Below are 15,570 nucleotides of genomic sequence, written 5' to 3' on the forward strand. Positions count from 1 at the left end.
CACCCCCTCCCTCACCCCTCTCCCGATGTTCAGCCTCCGCCAGCCGCGATCGCTGCATCCCCAGCGAGCGGCGAGAGGGAGGCAGCAGGCTCGGGCACCAACAGAGACACCGTGTGACGGGCACTGCTCCGTGGTACTCGGCTTTGGTGAAAGAGCCGGCGCGCGGAAGGGGAGGGAACGGCGCGCTGGACGAGGAGGAATGGCTTAACTTTCCACGTTCAACCTTCACGAGGCATGGATGAGCGTGGGCGACGCGGCTCCCAGTAGGAGGATGACGGCGATTGGAGACCCTCAGCTCCCGAGCGTGTCGCAGTAAGTGCGAGGCTGGCGGCAGTGTGTGTGTGTGTGTGTGTGTGTGTGTGTGTGTGTGTGGAGGGGGGGGGGGGAGGAGGGGGAGGCTCTGATGCAATCCGCCCCTAGAGGAGGAGAGCTAGGGGAGCGCGGGCTGAGGCAGCCACGCTGCTCTGTCTGAAGGTCGCCGGGAACCGCCGCCCTTCACCTTCCTCGGAAATCAGCCATACCCCGCCAAGGCTCCCCGCCCAGCGCTCGCAGACAGAGGCCACGTTCTCCCGGCCCAGGCAGCTAGACCTTGACACAAAGGACATCACACCGCCGGGGATAAGATCCGGAAGGGAGGACACCTTGACTTCTCACCCTGTAACACTTTTCCCTTTATTGCCCAAGGTAGGGTGACTTTCCTGGCTCGAGAGAGCCAAGGGCGCGGCAGCGGGAGGAAAGGGATGTTGGCGATGTGCGGGGAGGTGACATAGAAGCCCTCCGTGCGGGCCTGGAAGGAAGGGGTGCGCCGCTGTGCCGATGCATTTGGTTTTTGCTTTGGGGAAAGGGAAAGCCCAGTTCTCCTGTTGTTCCTAATGCACGTGGCAGCGTGAGGAGGCTCAGAGAGTCTTGATTTCACCTTCCCGCAGCGGTGGCTTACTTTTTGGTTCCGTTTTCATGGTGGGAGCGCGTGGCGCCCGACCTGGTTAAGTTGCACGAGGGTCAGGGACCGCGCGGGGCTGTGGGGAGAGCGCAGCCGATGCGAGGGCGCGACTGCATAGCCGAGGAGTGTTTGCATCCTGGGCTTTGGGGCAATTTCCTGTGTCCGTAGGGCCCAGAGGAGAGTGTGTGATGCCCCGAGGGTGTGCGGGCGGCCGACTGGGTTTCCAGGACTGGCCTCGGAGCGCGAGTAAACCGGGTCACATTTGCCGCCCCTTGCTCTAGCTCTGCCCATCTCAGTAACGGAGAGGAGGAGGAGGATGCCGGGGGAGGTGACTAAAGGATGCTAGCAGTGGTCACTGTCCTTTCCCGCCCTGAAGAGGTTCTTTCCAAAATCGAGGAGGGAGGAGGAGAAAGGTGCTGGTCTGGGAACCAGGGTCGCTGGAGCTGGCGAACAAAAGGCCACCGCTTGCGCGTGGCCTGGGTTCGGACTGTCTCGCTTCCACTCCACCTCCTCGCCCCTTCCCTAAACATGTTGCCACAAAAGGCCTTTAAACTGGCCGCGGTGCCGGGAGGAAAGCGCTCCACAGCCCTAGTGTGCGTCCCGGGGCCTCCCCGGCCCCCCCATCCTCCTACCAGAGCGTCGGGCTCCTCTGCACCCACTGGGACCCCACACCATCCGGGGCTGCCTGGGCGCTGCTCCCCTGCGGAATCTCCCGCCCTTGGATTTGGGCAGAACTGTAGTCAGAAGGTGCAAGTGCATATGGCGGCAAAAGGAATTTCGCGGTAACAGCGTCCCGGCGTTTCCGGTGCCTTTTACAGGCTGCCTTGAGCTGGGGGAGGGTGGTGCTACCGTTGAGAGCCCTTTGTGTCTCGCTCTGCAGCACAGACCCAGTTTTTATCGCACCTATGGGTTTGACATCTCTGCGGTGGGTTAATTTTTTTTTTTTTTTTTAATATAAGAGGGAGGAGAGACTAAATCTACGGTTTGCAGACTGCAGGGCCCAGCAAGGCTGTAATTTGTCACCTTGATGGAAGAAATTGTGCAGTAACTCGTGCTTGTTCTGACGTCAGAGAGACAACGGAAAGAAAACCTGAGCTAGGTGGCTGCCTGCCCTCATTGTTACTAAACATCTCACGCAGGGTTGGGACCCTTGAAATCAATGTGAAACGGTCGGTCCCGGCACTAATCCCTGTGGGCCCCCTGGATTTTGGTTCACCCCCAACCTCAGATGGTTTTGCTCTTCAGTCCCTTCAGTTCTCAGTCTGTCCCTTAGGCATTGGGAAACCCACCTAGTTTGGCTGGAGGTCTTAACCTTGATGAGGGTTTATTCTCTTTTTAAAAAGCACACCACATATTCAGTAAATACTTGGGGGTCGGGGAGGGGCTTATTTTGTGGCTGGCAGCAACTCACAAGACAGTTCCTGTGAGGCTTCTATTCTGGGGGGGCAGGGAGGAGACAGGCAATATATGCGTGTATAAACGGCTTTCAGATATTTGTAAGTGCACTGCACTGGAGAAGCAAAGCAGGGTCATGTGAGTGGGGGGGAGGGTGCTTGTGGTAGATGACCCTCTAGGAGCGCCTGTGTGAGAGGGTGACATTTGCCCTGAAACTCAGAGACCAGGCATCTCTCTCCATTGCTAGTCCTGTCTTTTCCTCACTCTGGATGGTGCCTGAGGCCAAAACCAATCTACTCATCATTGTTCCTCTAATGTCCAGCAGAGTAGCTGCTTAATAAAATGCCCGTTGGATTGAGATCTTGGCCAATCTTCCTCTCATTCACCTCTTTATGCTAGTGTTGACACCCCCCCCTTCTTTTCTACATCTCATTATTTGTTCTCCTTCTTCTAGGTTGAAACCTTAATCTTTTTCTAGTCTGCTTCTCGGGTTCTCTCTTACCCTCTCCTCACTTTTGAGCAGCTGCCAGGCCCTTGCAAATGACCCTCAAACCTGTTTTCTCATCCCCAGTCCCAATGTCCAAGTTCAAGTCCTCTGTCACCTGACCTAGACTTGTATCTCAAGTAGGGTGTTGAGATACAAGAATCATGAAACAGACATGGAGGTGCCCTGAAGAAACCAGGAAGTCCTCCCTCCGGGGAGGAAGATGCAAGCACAACACGTGGCTAAAAAGTAAAGTGGCTAATTGATGAGATATAACAGCTTTCTAGCTGGTCTTCTCCATGTCAAGCTCCCTTAATTCAATCTCGACACTTCCATGAGATCTGTATTTCTAAAACAATTTGCATTTTTTTACAGGTAACTTTTTAAAATGTATATATTTGATTTCAGAGAGGAAGGAAGAGATAGAAATATCAGTGGTGAGAGAGAATCATTGATTGACTGCTTCCTGCACGCCCCACACTGGGTGGGGATCGAGCCCACAACCCAAGCATGTACCCTGACCAGGAATCCAACTGTGACCTCCTGGTTCCTAGGTCCACGCTCAACCACTGAACCACACCAGCCAGTCTCAGTTTGCACTTCTTAATGACCTTGCTTCTAAAAATCTTCAGTGGGTTCCCATTGCCCACAATTAAAGTATAAAATCCTCAGCCAGGCACTCAGGACCCTCCACAATCTGACTCCTCACCTCTCTCCATCTCTTTGTCCCAGTCCCCCTTGTGCCCTCCCTGTCACTTTTCCGCCTCAATATCAGTGTTGATTCCAGACTGGAATACCTACTGAAATTCTATATATTTGTGAAGGCCTAGCCCAATGCCAATTTTCTACCTCTTTGAATGTGTTCACTGATCACCTTTTAGCATTTTCATAAAGATTTGTTTACCTTCTACTACCTAAAGGTGATTTAAGGTGTATGGGAAGATGTGTGTAGGCGATATACAGAAACTATGACATTGTACATAAGGGACTTGAGCTTCCATGGATTTTAGTGTCCACAGGGGTTCTGGAACCAATCCACCTAGGATGTCAAGGGATGACTTGTTCCAGGTCTTAACTTCCCAGCCTAGGGACGTTGGGTAAGTTGTTTAGCATCTCTAAACCTCAGGGTGCTTTTTTGGTTTGTTTGTTTGTTTGTTTAATGGGAATAATGATCATAACGATGATGATGGTGGCAGTAGTGGTACCCATCTTATTGAGTTATCCTGAAGATTTAATTAAGATAATGGATGTGAAATGCTTGGCATAGTGTTAGCATTCCATCTATATTGAATTAAAAGGAACTTTGGGTTTCTCACCTATCCTAGGGAGTGGGGAAAGTTGACCAGTCAAGTTCCCCTTGCCTCTGATATTCTATGACTCTCTAATCATTTAAAAATGCTTTTCAGAAAATAATGTCTGAGGGGAACTACCCGAATCTTTTCAATCTGGGAGAATATGCATCTGTGAAGGGTGGTGTGGGGGTGGGGAAAGTATGTGTGTGGAAGTAAGAACATTCAAAATCACATCATAGATCTCAAAAAAAAACCAACAAAAAACCCCACACCTTGAAACATTGACCCTAAACTGCGTCATTGTTATACTTACTTTTGAAATTTAAACACATTATATTAATTGGTTTTCTAGGGGCCACCTATGTGTCAGGAATTTAGTGATTAGGCATGCCCCATGGTTTGGGGAAACTGCAGGCACTGGGGTTGCAATCAAGGGACTCGGCCTCAAGTGAAGTTACCATGTGTCTTTGCCAATAATTAACTGGGTGCACTTGGGCAATTCGTTTTACATTTTTATGCCTCATTTATCATCTGTCTAAGGCTAATATTAGTACCGGAGCTGCCTAACTCAGAATTGTGAAGATAAAATGAGAACGGGATCTAGAAAATCCTTGAGCAAGTTAAAGGAACTATAATCATCTGAGGTTAAACACACTGCTAATGTTTATTTTTTTATTATTATTTTTTAAAACAGATTTTTTTGATTTTAGAGAGAAACATCAATGATGAGAATCATTGATTGGCTGCCTCCTGCACGCCCCCTACTGGGGTTCCAGCCAGCAACTCAGGCATGTGCCCTTGGCCAGAACCCAACCTGGTACCCTTTAGTCCACAGGCCGTCGCTCTATCCATTGAGCCAAACCAGCTAGGGCATCACACTGCTAATGTTTAGAAGATGGGTTTAGATTAGTGACTCTCAACTCTGCCTTCACATTGGTCTTACCTGGGGTCTTTTTAAAGCTTTGAATGTCCAGACTCCATTTCCAGAGATTCAGATTTAGTTAGCCTGGGTAGAGCCAAGACATGAGAGTTAAAAAACAAACAAACACAAACTCAACAAACACCAGGGATAATTCTAGTATGCAGTGGTTTGGAATTAAAAGCAGAAAAAACAGAATCAGAAATTACATGAAGACCTCCATATGTCATTTGATAAAATCGTAGTAATGTGAAATCATGATGGCTTTTCCCTTGACTCAACTAAACCAACCAGTTGTTGACATCATGGAGCCACAGCCTCAGGTTACAATTTATAACCTGAATTTCCCCAATATAGAAGCCTGTCCAGTGAGTGATACAGCCGCAGCGGCATAAAGATTTAATGTGTGGGATCTCAGTTTCCATCCCTTAGGAGTGACAAAGAAGATTGGGAAAGAACGAGACAATGGAAAGCAAAAGGAAAAGGATAGGCTAGGGCCCAAGGTATTAGGGTGGGGTGGGGGCAGGGAAGGGAGGAGAAGAGGCTCAGAGTGGGAGAGAGACAGGACAGAGTACAGGGAAGAAGTTGTGTTTGCTTTATTCAACTGGTTTTGTTAAGGTTATAAACTGGTGGCTAAAGAACCAAATGAAGCCTGTGAGTGTGTTTTGTGTGACCTACAGTTTCTTTTAAAATTGTGTGGCATTAGTTGTCAACATTTAAATATCATAATTTCATTTAAAATCTGGATCTCTTGCATTTCTTGAAAAAAGAAGAAAAACATCTGGCTTTTTCTTACTGAAATAGATGGGATACATGTTCTCTCGTTGCTTATGTCCAATCTGCTTTGCTCACTTATTCTGCCTACCTGGGCCCTGGCTGCATTTGTTTTTAACCCTGAGTCTAAATCTATAGGTCTTAATGCACATTAGAATCCTCTGGAGAGCATTTGAAATATCCATGCTTGGATGGGATCCTAGGTCAATTAAATCAGAAACTGGTGTGTGTTGGAAGGGAGCTTATCACTATTATTATTTTAAATCTTTTATTTTTTAATTTTTTTATTTTTATTGAATTTATTGGAATGACATTGGTTAACTAAATTATATAGGTTTCAAGTGTACAGTTTTATAATACATCATCTGTATATTGTATTGTGTTCACCACCCAAAGTCAAGTCTTCTTCTGTCACCGTTTATCCCCCTCTACCCTCTTCACCTGCCCTACCCCCTACCTCTAGTAAACACCATACTGTTGTCTGTCTATGAGGTTTGTTGTTTTGTTTTGTTTTATTTTGCTTAATTTTTCACCCAGCCCTACAACCCCCCTCTCTTCTAACAGCTGTCCGTCTATTTTCTATATCTGTTTCTACTTTGTTTATTTTGTTCATTAAGTTCCACATATAAGTGAGATTATATGGTATTTGTTTTTCTCTGACTGGCTTAATTAACTTAGCATAATACCCACCAGGTTCATATGTGTTGTTGCAAAAGGTAAGATTTCCTTCTTTTTTTTTTTTTTTTTACTGTGGAGTAGTATTCCATTGTGTAAAGGTACCACAGCTTTTATATCTACTCATCTACTGATGGGCACCTGGGCTGCTTCCAAATCTTGGCCATTTTAAACAACACTACAATGAGCGTAGGGGTGCATGCTTTTGAATTAGTGTTTTGGGTTTCTTTGGACATATTCCCAGAAGTGGAATCGCTGGGTCATAAGGCAGTTCCATTTTTAATTTTTGAGATAACTTCATACTGTTTTCCACAGTGGCTGCATCAGGTTTTATTCCCACCCAAAGTGCACCTGGGGAGGGTTCCCTTTTCTCCACATCCTTGCCAACACCTGTTGTTTGTTCATCTATAATAATAAAAGTGTAATATGCAAATCAACCGAACAGCAGAACCACCGTCCGGACAACCACACTATGACACACACTGGCGCCAGGCCAGCCAAGCCGGGTGCAATGCAATTGGTCAGCGGGTGGGATGGGAGGAGTGGAGGAGGGGCGCCCCATCGCCCCATGATCGCCCCGTAGAGGGAGGTCCAGGCTACCCAGCTGGCGGCGCTGTGGCGGGTGTGCGGGGCGGCCAGCGATCACCCCGCAAATGGAGGCCCAGGTCAGCCAAGTGATCGCACCCCACGCCTGTCACCCGCAGAGGGAGGTGACTGGTGGTGGGGGAGAGGGGGTAGTGCCACACAGATGGCAAGCAGTGGCAATGGTGGGGGCAGGGCCAGCTGCCAGCAGTCAGGAGAAGGAAAGCTCCAATAGGCCCTGATCACCGGCCAGGCCTAGGGACCCTAACTGAGGGGTCCCAGATTGTGAGAGACCACAGGCCAGGTAGAGGGACACCCCGCCCCCCCCCCCCCACCACCACCCCATGCACAAATTTTGTGCACCAGGCCTCTAGTTTATTGATAATAGCTATTCTGACAGGTGTGAGCTGATATCTCATTGTGGTTTTAACTTGCATTTTTCTGATGATTGGCTATGTTGAGCATCTTTTCATGTGTCTATTGGCCATCTGTATGTCCTCTTTGGAGACGTTTCTATTCAAGTTCTTTGCCCATTTTAAAAATTAGTTTGTTTTTTGTGTTGAGTCGAATAAGTTCTTTATAAATTTTGGGTATTAACCCCTTACCAGATATAATAGCAGATATGTTCTCCTGTTCAGTGGGTTGTCTTTTCATTTTGTTGATGGTTGGTTTCCTTGCTGTGCAAAAGCTTTTTAGTTTGATGTAGTCCCATTTGTTTATTTTTTCAGTTTGTTTCCCTTGCCTGAGGAAACATATCAGAAAAAATGTTGCTATAAGAAATATCCAAGATTTTACTGCCCATGTTTTCTTCTAGGATTTTTATGGTTTTGAGTCTTACATTTAATTCTTTAATCCTTTTTGAGTTTAATCTTGTGTGCTGTATAAGAAGGTGGTCTAGTTTCTTTCTTTCTTTTTTTTTTTTTTTGCACCTATCTGTCCAACACAATTTTCCAGTACCATTTATTTAATAGACGATCTTTACCCCATTGTATATTCTTGCCTTCTTTGTTGAATATTAATGACCATAAATATATGAGTTTATTTCTGGGCTGTCTAATCTGTTTCATTGATCTATGTGTATGTTTTTATGACAGTACCATGCTGTTTTGATTATTATGGCCTTGTAGTATAGCTCAATATCATTTGCATGATTACTCCAACTTTGCTTTTCTTTCTCAAGATTGTTGTGGCTATTCAGGATCTATTGTAGTTCCATATATGTGTTTGGAATATTTGTTCTAGTTCTGTTAAATACATCATTGATATCTTGATAGGGATTGGGTTGAATCTATAGATTGTTTTGGGTATTATGGACATTTTAATTATATCAATTCTTCCTATCCATGAACATGGTATATGCTTCCATGTAGTTGTATCTATTTCAATTTATTTCTTTGGTGTTTTATAATTTTCCAAGTACAGGTCTTTTACATCCTTGGTTAAACTTATTCCAAGGTATTTTATTTTTTGATGCAGTTTTAAATGGGATTAGTTTCTAAGTTTCCCTTTCTAATAGTTCATATAGTTTCTTATAGTTCCCTTATTGGTGTACGTGTAAAAATGCAACTGATTTCTGGATATTTATTTTGTATCCTACTACTTTACTGAATTTATCTATCAGTTCTAGTAGTGTTTTGGTGGAATCTTTAGTGTTCTCTCTATATAATATCATGTCATCTGCAAATAATGACAGTTTTGCTTCTTCCTGTTCAATTTGGTTGCCTTTGATTTCTTCTTCTTGTCTGATTGCTGTGGCTAGGACTTCCAGTACTTTGTTGAATAAGAGTGGTGAAAGTGGACATCTCTGTCTTGTTCCTGATCTTAAGGGACACACTTTTCATTTTTGCCCATTGAGTATGATGTTGGATGTGGGTTTGTCATATTTGCCTTTATTATGTTGAACTAGAGGCCCGATGCACAAATTTGTGCATCAGTGGAGTCCCTCAGCCTGACCTGTGGCCAAAACCAGCTCTCCGACATCCCCTGAGGGGTCCCAGACTGCGAGAGGGTGCAGGCCAGGCTGAGGGACCCCACTGGTGCGTGATCGGGGCTGGGGAGGAATGCGAGAGGTTGGCCAGCCAGAGGGGAACCGCGGGAGGGCTCCAGGGCATGTCCAGCCCGTCTTGCTCAGTCCTGGTCAGCCAGACCCCAGCAGCAAGCTAACGTACTGTCAAGCGTCTGCCCCCTGGTGGTCAGTGCACATCATAGTGACTGGTCGGCTGTCTGCCCCCTGGTGGTCAGTGCACATCATAGCGACTGGTCGTGTGGTCGACTATCTGCCCCCTGGTGGTTAGTGCACGTCATAGCGAGTGGTTGAGTGACTTTAGCATATCATAACCATATTACACTTTGATTGGTTGAATGGCCGACCAGACAACCAGACACTTAGCATATTAGGCTTTTATTATATAGGATTATGTTCCCTCTATTCCCACTTTGCTGAGAGATTTTATCATAAATGGGTACTGAATTTTATCATGCTTTTTCTGCATCTATTGATATTATCATGTCGTTTTTATCCTTCATTTTGTTTATGTGGTGTGTGACATTTATTAATTTGCAGATATTGTACCAACTTTGCATCCTCAGAATAAATCTCACTTGATCATGGTATATGATCTTCTTAGTGGATTGCTGGATCTGGTTTGCTAATATTTGTTGAGGATATTAGCATCAATGTCTATCAGGTATTGGCCTATAATTTCCTTTCTTTGTATTGTCCTTATCTGGTTTTGGAATTGAATAATGATGGCCTCATAAAATAAGCTTTGGAGTCTTCTCTCCTCTTGAATGTTTTGGAATAGTTTGAGAAGGATAGGTATTAGTTCTTATTTGACTGTTTTATAAAATTCATCCGTGAAGCCATTAGGTCCAGGACTTTTGTTTATTGGGTGTTTTTTTTTTAATTATTTTTTTTTATTACTATTTCAGTTTCAGTAGTTGTAATTGATCTGTTCAGATTTTCTGATTCTTTCTGATTCAGTTTTGGAAGATTGTATGTTTCTAGGTATTTATTCATTTCATCCAGATTGTTCAATTCCTTGGCATATAGTTGTTCATAACATTTTCTTACAATTCCTTATATTTCTGTGGAGTCGGTTATTCTCTTTCATTTCTGATTTTATTTATTTGGATCCCCTCTTTTTTTCTTGATGGGTCTGGCTAAATGTTTGTCAATCTTGTTTATCTTTTCAAAGAACCAGCTCTTGGTTTCATTGATCTTTTGTATTGTTTTTTAGACTATTTCATTTATTTCTGCTCTGAATTATTATTATTTCTTTTCTTTTACTCATTTTGGGCTTTGTTTATTGTTCTTTTTCTAGATCCTCTAAGTGTAAAGTTAGATTGTTTGTTTGAGATTTTTCTTGTTTCTTGAGGTAGGCCTGTAATGCTTTGAATTTCCCTCTTTAGACTGCTGTCATTGTTGTCCCATAGATTTTGGGAGTGTGTGTTCCCATTTTTATTTGTTTCAAGGTATCTTTTGATTTCTTCCTTGATCTTCGTTGTTAATCCACTCATTGTTTAGTAGCATGTTATTTAGCTTCCACGTCTTTGTGTGGTTTTTTTTTTTCCTGTTTTTTTTTCCTTGTGATTCAGTTCTAGTTTCATATCCTTATGGCCAGAGAAGATGCTTGCTATTATTTCAATCTGCTTATATTTGTTGAGACTTGTTTTGTATCTTAACATCTGGTCCATCCTAGAATATGTCCCATGTGCACTTGAAAAGAATGTATATTCTGCTGCTTTGGGGTGAAATGCTCTGAAGATAGCAATCAATTAAATCCTTTAAGGCTGCTGTTTCCTTTTTGATTTTCTGTGTGGAAAATCTATCCATTGATGTTAATGGGGTTTTAAAACCCCCTAGGATGGCTACATTACTGTTGATCTATGGTTATATCCTCTTGTTGGATTGATCCATTTAACATTATATAATACCCTTCTTTGTCTCTTGTTATGGCCTTTGTTTTGAAGTCTATTTTGTCAAAAATAAGTATTTCTGCCTCAGTTTTTTAAAAATTTTCATTTGCATGAAATATCTTTTTCTACTCTTTACTTTTATTCTATGTGTATCTTTTGTGTATCTTTCGTGTTTTTTTTTGTTTTTTTTTAAATATATTTTATTGGTTTTTTACAGAGAGGAAGGGAGAGAGAGAGAGAGTTAGAAACATCGATGAGAGAGAAACATCGATCAGCTGCCTCCTGCACATCTCCCACTGGGGATGTGCCCACAACCCAAGTACATGCCCTTGACCGGAATCGAACCCGGGACCTTTCAGTCCGCAGGCCGACGCTCTATCCACTGAGCCAAACCGGCTCTGGCTTTTTGTGTATCTTTCATCCTGAGGTGGGTCTCTTGCAGAGTGCATATGTATGGGTCTTATTTTCTTATTAATTCAGCTCCCCTATGTCTTTTGAGTGGAGTATTTAAGGCATTTACATTTAGAGTGACTATTGATAGGTATATATTTATTGCCATTTTATTATTTTTTAAATAAAATGTTTATTGTTGGAAGTATTACATATGTCCCTCCCCCCCACATTAACCCTCCAGGCCCTTACCACCTCACTGTCTGTGTCCATGGGTCATGCATATATGCATACAAGTTTCTTTGGTTGACCTCCTCCCACCCACCCACCCAGCCCCACCTTCCCTCTGCTGGGTGTGGGTGTGTATGGAAAAGACCAAGCTGCACACCAAGACCAGCTTTTACCAGCACTGGGCCCAGGGGCAAGTCAGCAAAAGTCCCAAGGCATCCCAAGATCTGCCTCCACCTGCTCGTTGCCTGACAGGCTCTGTCATTGAAAGATACTCTGGTGGTACTCGAGTTGCATGAGGCAGGTTCTCAGTGAGTTGCCAGGTAGGGCGAGCGGTGTTCACCAGACCGATACAGGTTCAAACTTAGTGCCAGTTCTGGGTCTGAAGTCACTCCGCTAATGTCCCAGGATAGATCAAATCTACCTGTCACCTGCCGGGTGCTGGCAGACCTTTATGGTGGCACAGGTTCTCAGAGAGTCATCAGAGTGAGGCCAGCAGAGTTCATCAAGACCAAAAAGACCAACATTTGGCTGTCTGAAGGGTGGGCCCTGCACCATCCGAGCGAGTTAGGGGAAATGGTCCCCATCCTAGAGCCACTCAACTTTGTCTCCTAGATTATTTTTTTAAAGCATCTGAAGTGATTCCTATTTCTAGTCAAAACGGAGGACTACTGGTCTAAGTCACCTATTCAAAAGGTTTGTCCACACGCCCATCATCTTGTCTCTGATTATGATCCATTAAGAAATAGTCTATAGAGTCATAAATCCAGAGGACTTTAGAACTGGGGGAGATCTTTGAGAGCGTATCAGTGAATCTGCCTTTCCTATTTTAAGGTGAGAATAGAGAGGCCCAGAGAAGGAAAAGACTATAACATCATTTAGAATTGGATTACAAAATGTTTTCTCTTTTCAAGTAAAGGTATGTTTTAAAATGTTTCTATTTATAAGTGATCCTCGTTACATGCACCATTTTGTGGTGCTTTAAAATTCTTATTATTTGTTTTTTTAAATATTTTGTTGGGAATTAACTGTCATAGCTTTAGCCAGGACTTAAAAATAAACAAACCCCCATTCATTGTTTTCTTTTTAAATATATATTTTTATTGATTTCAGAGAGAAAGAGAGAGAAATAAACATCCGTGATGAGAGAGAAACTGATCACCCGCCTCCTGCACATCCCCTATTGGGTATCGAACCCGCAACCCGGGTATGCGCCCTTGACAGGAATCGAACCTGGGGCCCTTCAGTCCACAGGCTGACGCTCTATCCACTGAGCCAAACTGGCTAGGGCCCATTCATTGTTTTTAATTCAATAGCAATTCTTGAACAGAGATATCAATTGAGCAGATACATACATGTGCCCGTAAAAAGAATTTTCTCAAAGGCTGTTCTTCCCAGGCTGTTTTCAACTATGTAAGTTTTTAGTAATTACTTAACTATGAATTTTTGTCGGTGAAAAGATATTTTTAACTTTGTGGTATTTACACTGCTCAGGTACACTCACTGCTCTAATTAAATTATGCTTCAATAAAAAAAGTAATATGTAGTCATTTTCCTATATCCAGTTACAGTTTGAATTCATTAACTTCTGGAGTTTATCAGTATTTTCTGTCTTTGGAGAAATCACATTTTCAAAACATCTGCATAGGGGTAGGTTAATTCCCAGGCATCATAGGCTGGGTATATTGACAACATACCTTTAAAACATCACATGGGCACCTGAACAGAAGAGGAATTGTGGAGCTGTAGGAGCAGGTGTCAGGATACGGTGAACAAGATAGGATTCAGGGACAATCTGTCTAAGGAAGTGAGCAGCTCATTTCCCTGCCCCAAACAGACTTTCCTTTAACACAGAGCTTCTCACCCTCAGCACTGCTGAGTTTGGGGGCCAGATAACTCTTTGTTGGGGCTGGTTGTCCTGAGCATTGTATGTTTAGCAGCATCCCTGATCTCTTTCCACGAGAAGCTGGCGGCACCCCTTCACTTGTGAGGATCAAAATGTCTCCAGACATTGCCAAATGCCTCCCAAAGGATGGGGGGCATTTAATAGAAGGCTTTAATGTAACACTTCATCACAGGTAAACACTCAGTCACGGGTTGGTCATTGGAGAAAGACATCACAGAGAAATTTGGTTTGAAATTGAAAAATAAAAAAGCATGCAAGCAAGCAAGCTGGGCTTTGAAAGAAATGTAGGCATGGGCTTGGTGGGAAGGAGTGGGAGGGAATTTGTTCAGGGCCAAGGGATTGATGTGAACAAAGCAGAAAACTGGGTAACATTGCAGGACTGGAAGGTTCAGAAAGAAAGTCATAGAAGAGAAAAATTAAAGAGAACTTTATGAGCAATCGAGGCTTTGAATTTGAGGTTCCAGAGATTAGACTTTATCCTGTAGACGTTAGGAGCAATTATGACTGGTGGGGTAGGGGGAGAGGAATGAATAAGACATATTTTCAGGAAGAATCTGTGCCTGTAGATGGGAGAGGGGAGGGATCAGTACGTAGCATGGAGGAAAGCAACGGGCAAAGTCAGGATTGTGGCGTTGAAAAGAACGAGAGGAAGGGAAGGGGCACTGTGAAAGAATGTTGATAAGACGTAGTGACTGATTAGATATGAGGTAGCAATGAAGTGATATCCAGCTGGATTCCAGGCCTAAGGGATGAGGAGAATGAACATTATCTTTAACAGAAACGGAAAAGGTGCTGTGTGAGGTCAGGTGACGCATTCAGTTAGGCATGTGGAGTTCGAGGGAATGGCAGACATCCACATGGAGAAGTCCAGAGGGCAGCTGTAGTCTAGATAGAGTTTGTGGAAATTTTTCTGAGCAGGAAGGAACCTGAAAGTTCATCTCCCTCCACCCTTCTCATTTTACAGATGAAGAAACATGTGGCACGTTAAGTGATGTGCTTATTATCAAGTAGTATTTATGAGGGAGATCCTATTTCATAACCCAAAGGAATTCTAGTTTTACAAAATGAAAATGCCTGGGGGAAAAAGATGCCCTGTGAGATGAACATGACACTGCAGGCTTGAAACCGTAAAAAGGAAAGACTTTGGAGGAAAGCCTGGAGGGCGAGAGCCTCCCCTACACTGAGGGGCGGGAGGGAGGCGGGGAAGAAGGGAGCTGGCAAAGGAAGCCAAGAAGCAGCACGTAAGGAGGCCGTGAGGAGCAAGTTGGTGGAGGTCAGTGAACAGTGCTCCATGCTCCGGAAGGAGTGAAGAGCATGTGGACTGAGAAAAAAAGGCCTCTTGTCTTGATTAGGAAGTAGTAGCAAGAGTAGCCACCATAGTCACCGTAGCTTACAAGAACCAGGCCGGGCCCTGGCTGGTTTGGCTCACTGGATAGAGCATCGGCCTACGGACTAAAGGGTACCAGGTTCGATTCCAGCCAAGGGCACATGCCTGGGTTGTGGGCTCGATCCCCAGTAGGGGATGTGCAGGAGGCAGCCAATCAATGATTCCCTCTCATCATTGATGTTTCTATCTCTCTCTCCCTCTCCCTTCCTCTCTGAAATAAAATAAAAAATAAATAAGAACCAGGCCGGGCACTGCTGTAAGTGCTGCACATGGACCCAATCGTGGAATCATTGTAACGACTGTACGAGGTGGGTCTTACTTTATCTCAATTTTACAGAAGAGGAAACAGGCGAAGAGGCACTAACCTGCCTGCCCAGGGTCACTCAGCTCCTAAATGGCGGAGCCAGAGTTTGCCGGTCGGGCGCGGTTTCGGGGGAATGATGAGGCCAGGAGCAAGCTGTTCAGCCTGTTGGCAGTAAACAGAGGAGGGGCAGGTGGTAGTTAATAGTTCTAGACACGGTTACTTTCCAGATACAGAGCTGAGAGTGACTGACAAGTCGGGGAAGCCAGCAGAGATGAAATGGCGATACAGGCTCCTAGCACACCTGAGATCACTAGCGCTTGTTACGTTCTGAGGTTTGAGTGAGGATAGAGAAAACACCTTTTCTTCTTCGATTGCT

The 15,570-nt window shown here is 44.4% G+C and overlaps 1 protein-coding gene across 1 annotated transcript in view; it reads left to right on the top strand.

Moving 5' to 3' along the window:
• Nucleotides 1–378: 378 nt before the first annotated feature.
• Nucleotides 379–15,570, top strand: part of SLC38A1 (solute carrier family 38 member 1) — a 70,156-nt gene continuing 54,964 nt past the window's right edge. Inside the window, exon 1 of the mRNA XM_081084130.1 lies at nt 379–684. The gene's annotated coding sequence lies outside the window, so the exon portion shown is untranslated. The remainder of the gene's footprint in view (nt 685–15,570) is intronic.

This window comes from Myotis nattereri (assembly GCF_964212035.1).
Source record: "Myotis nattereri genome assembly, chromosome: 2".
NCBI lineage: Eukaryota > Metazoa > Chordata > Mammalia > Chiroptera > Vespertilionidae > Myotis > Myotis nattereri.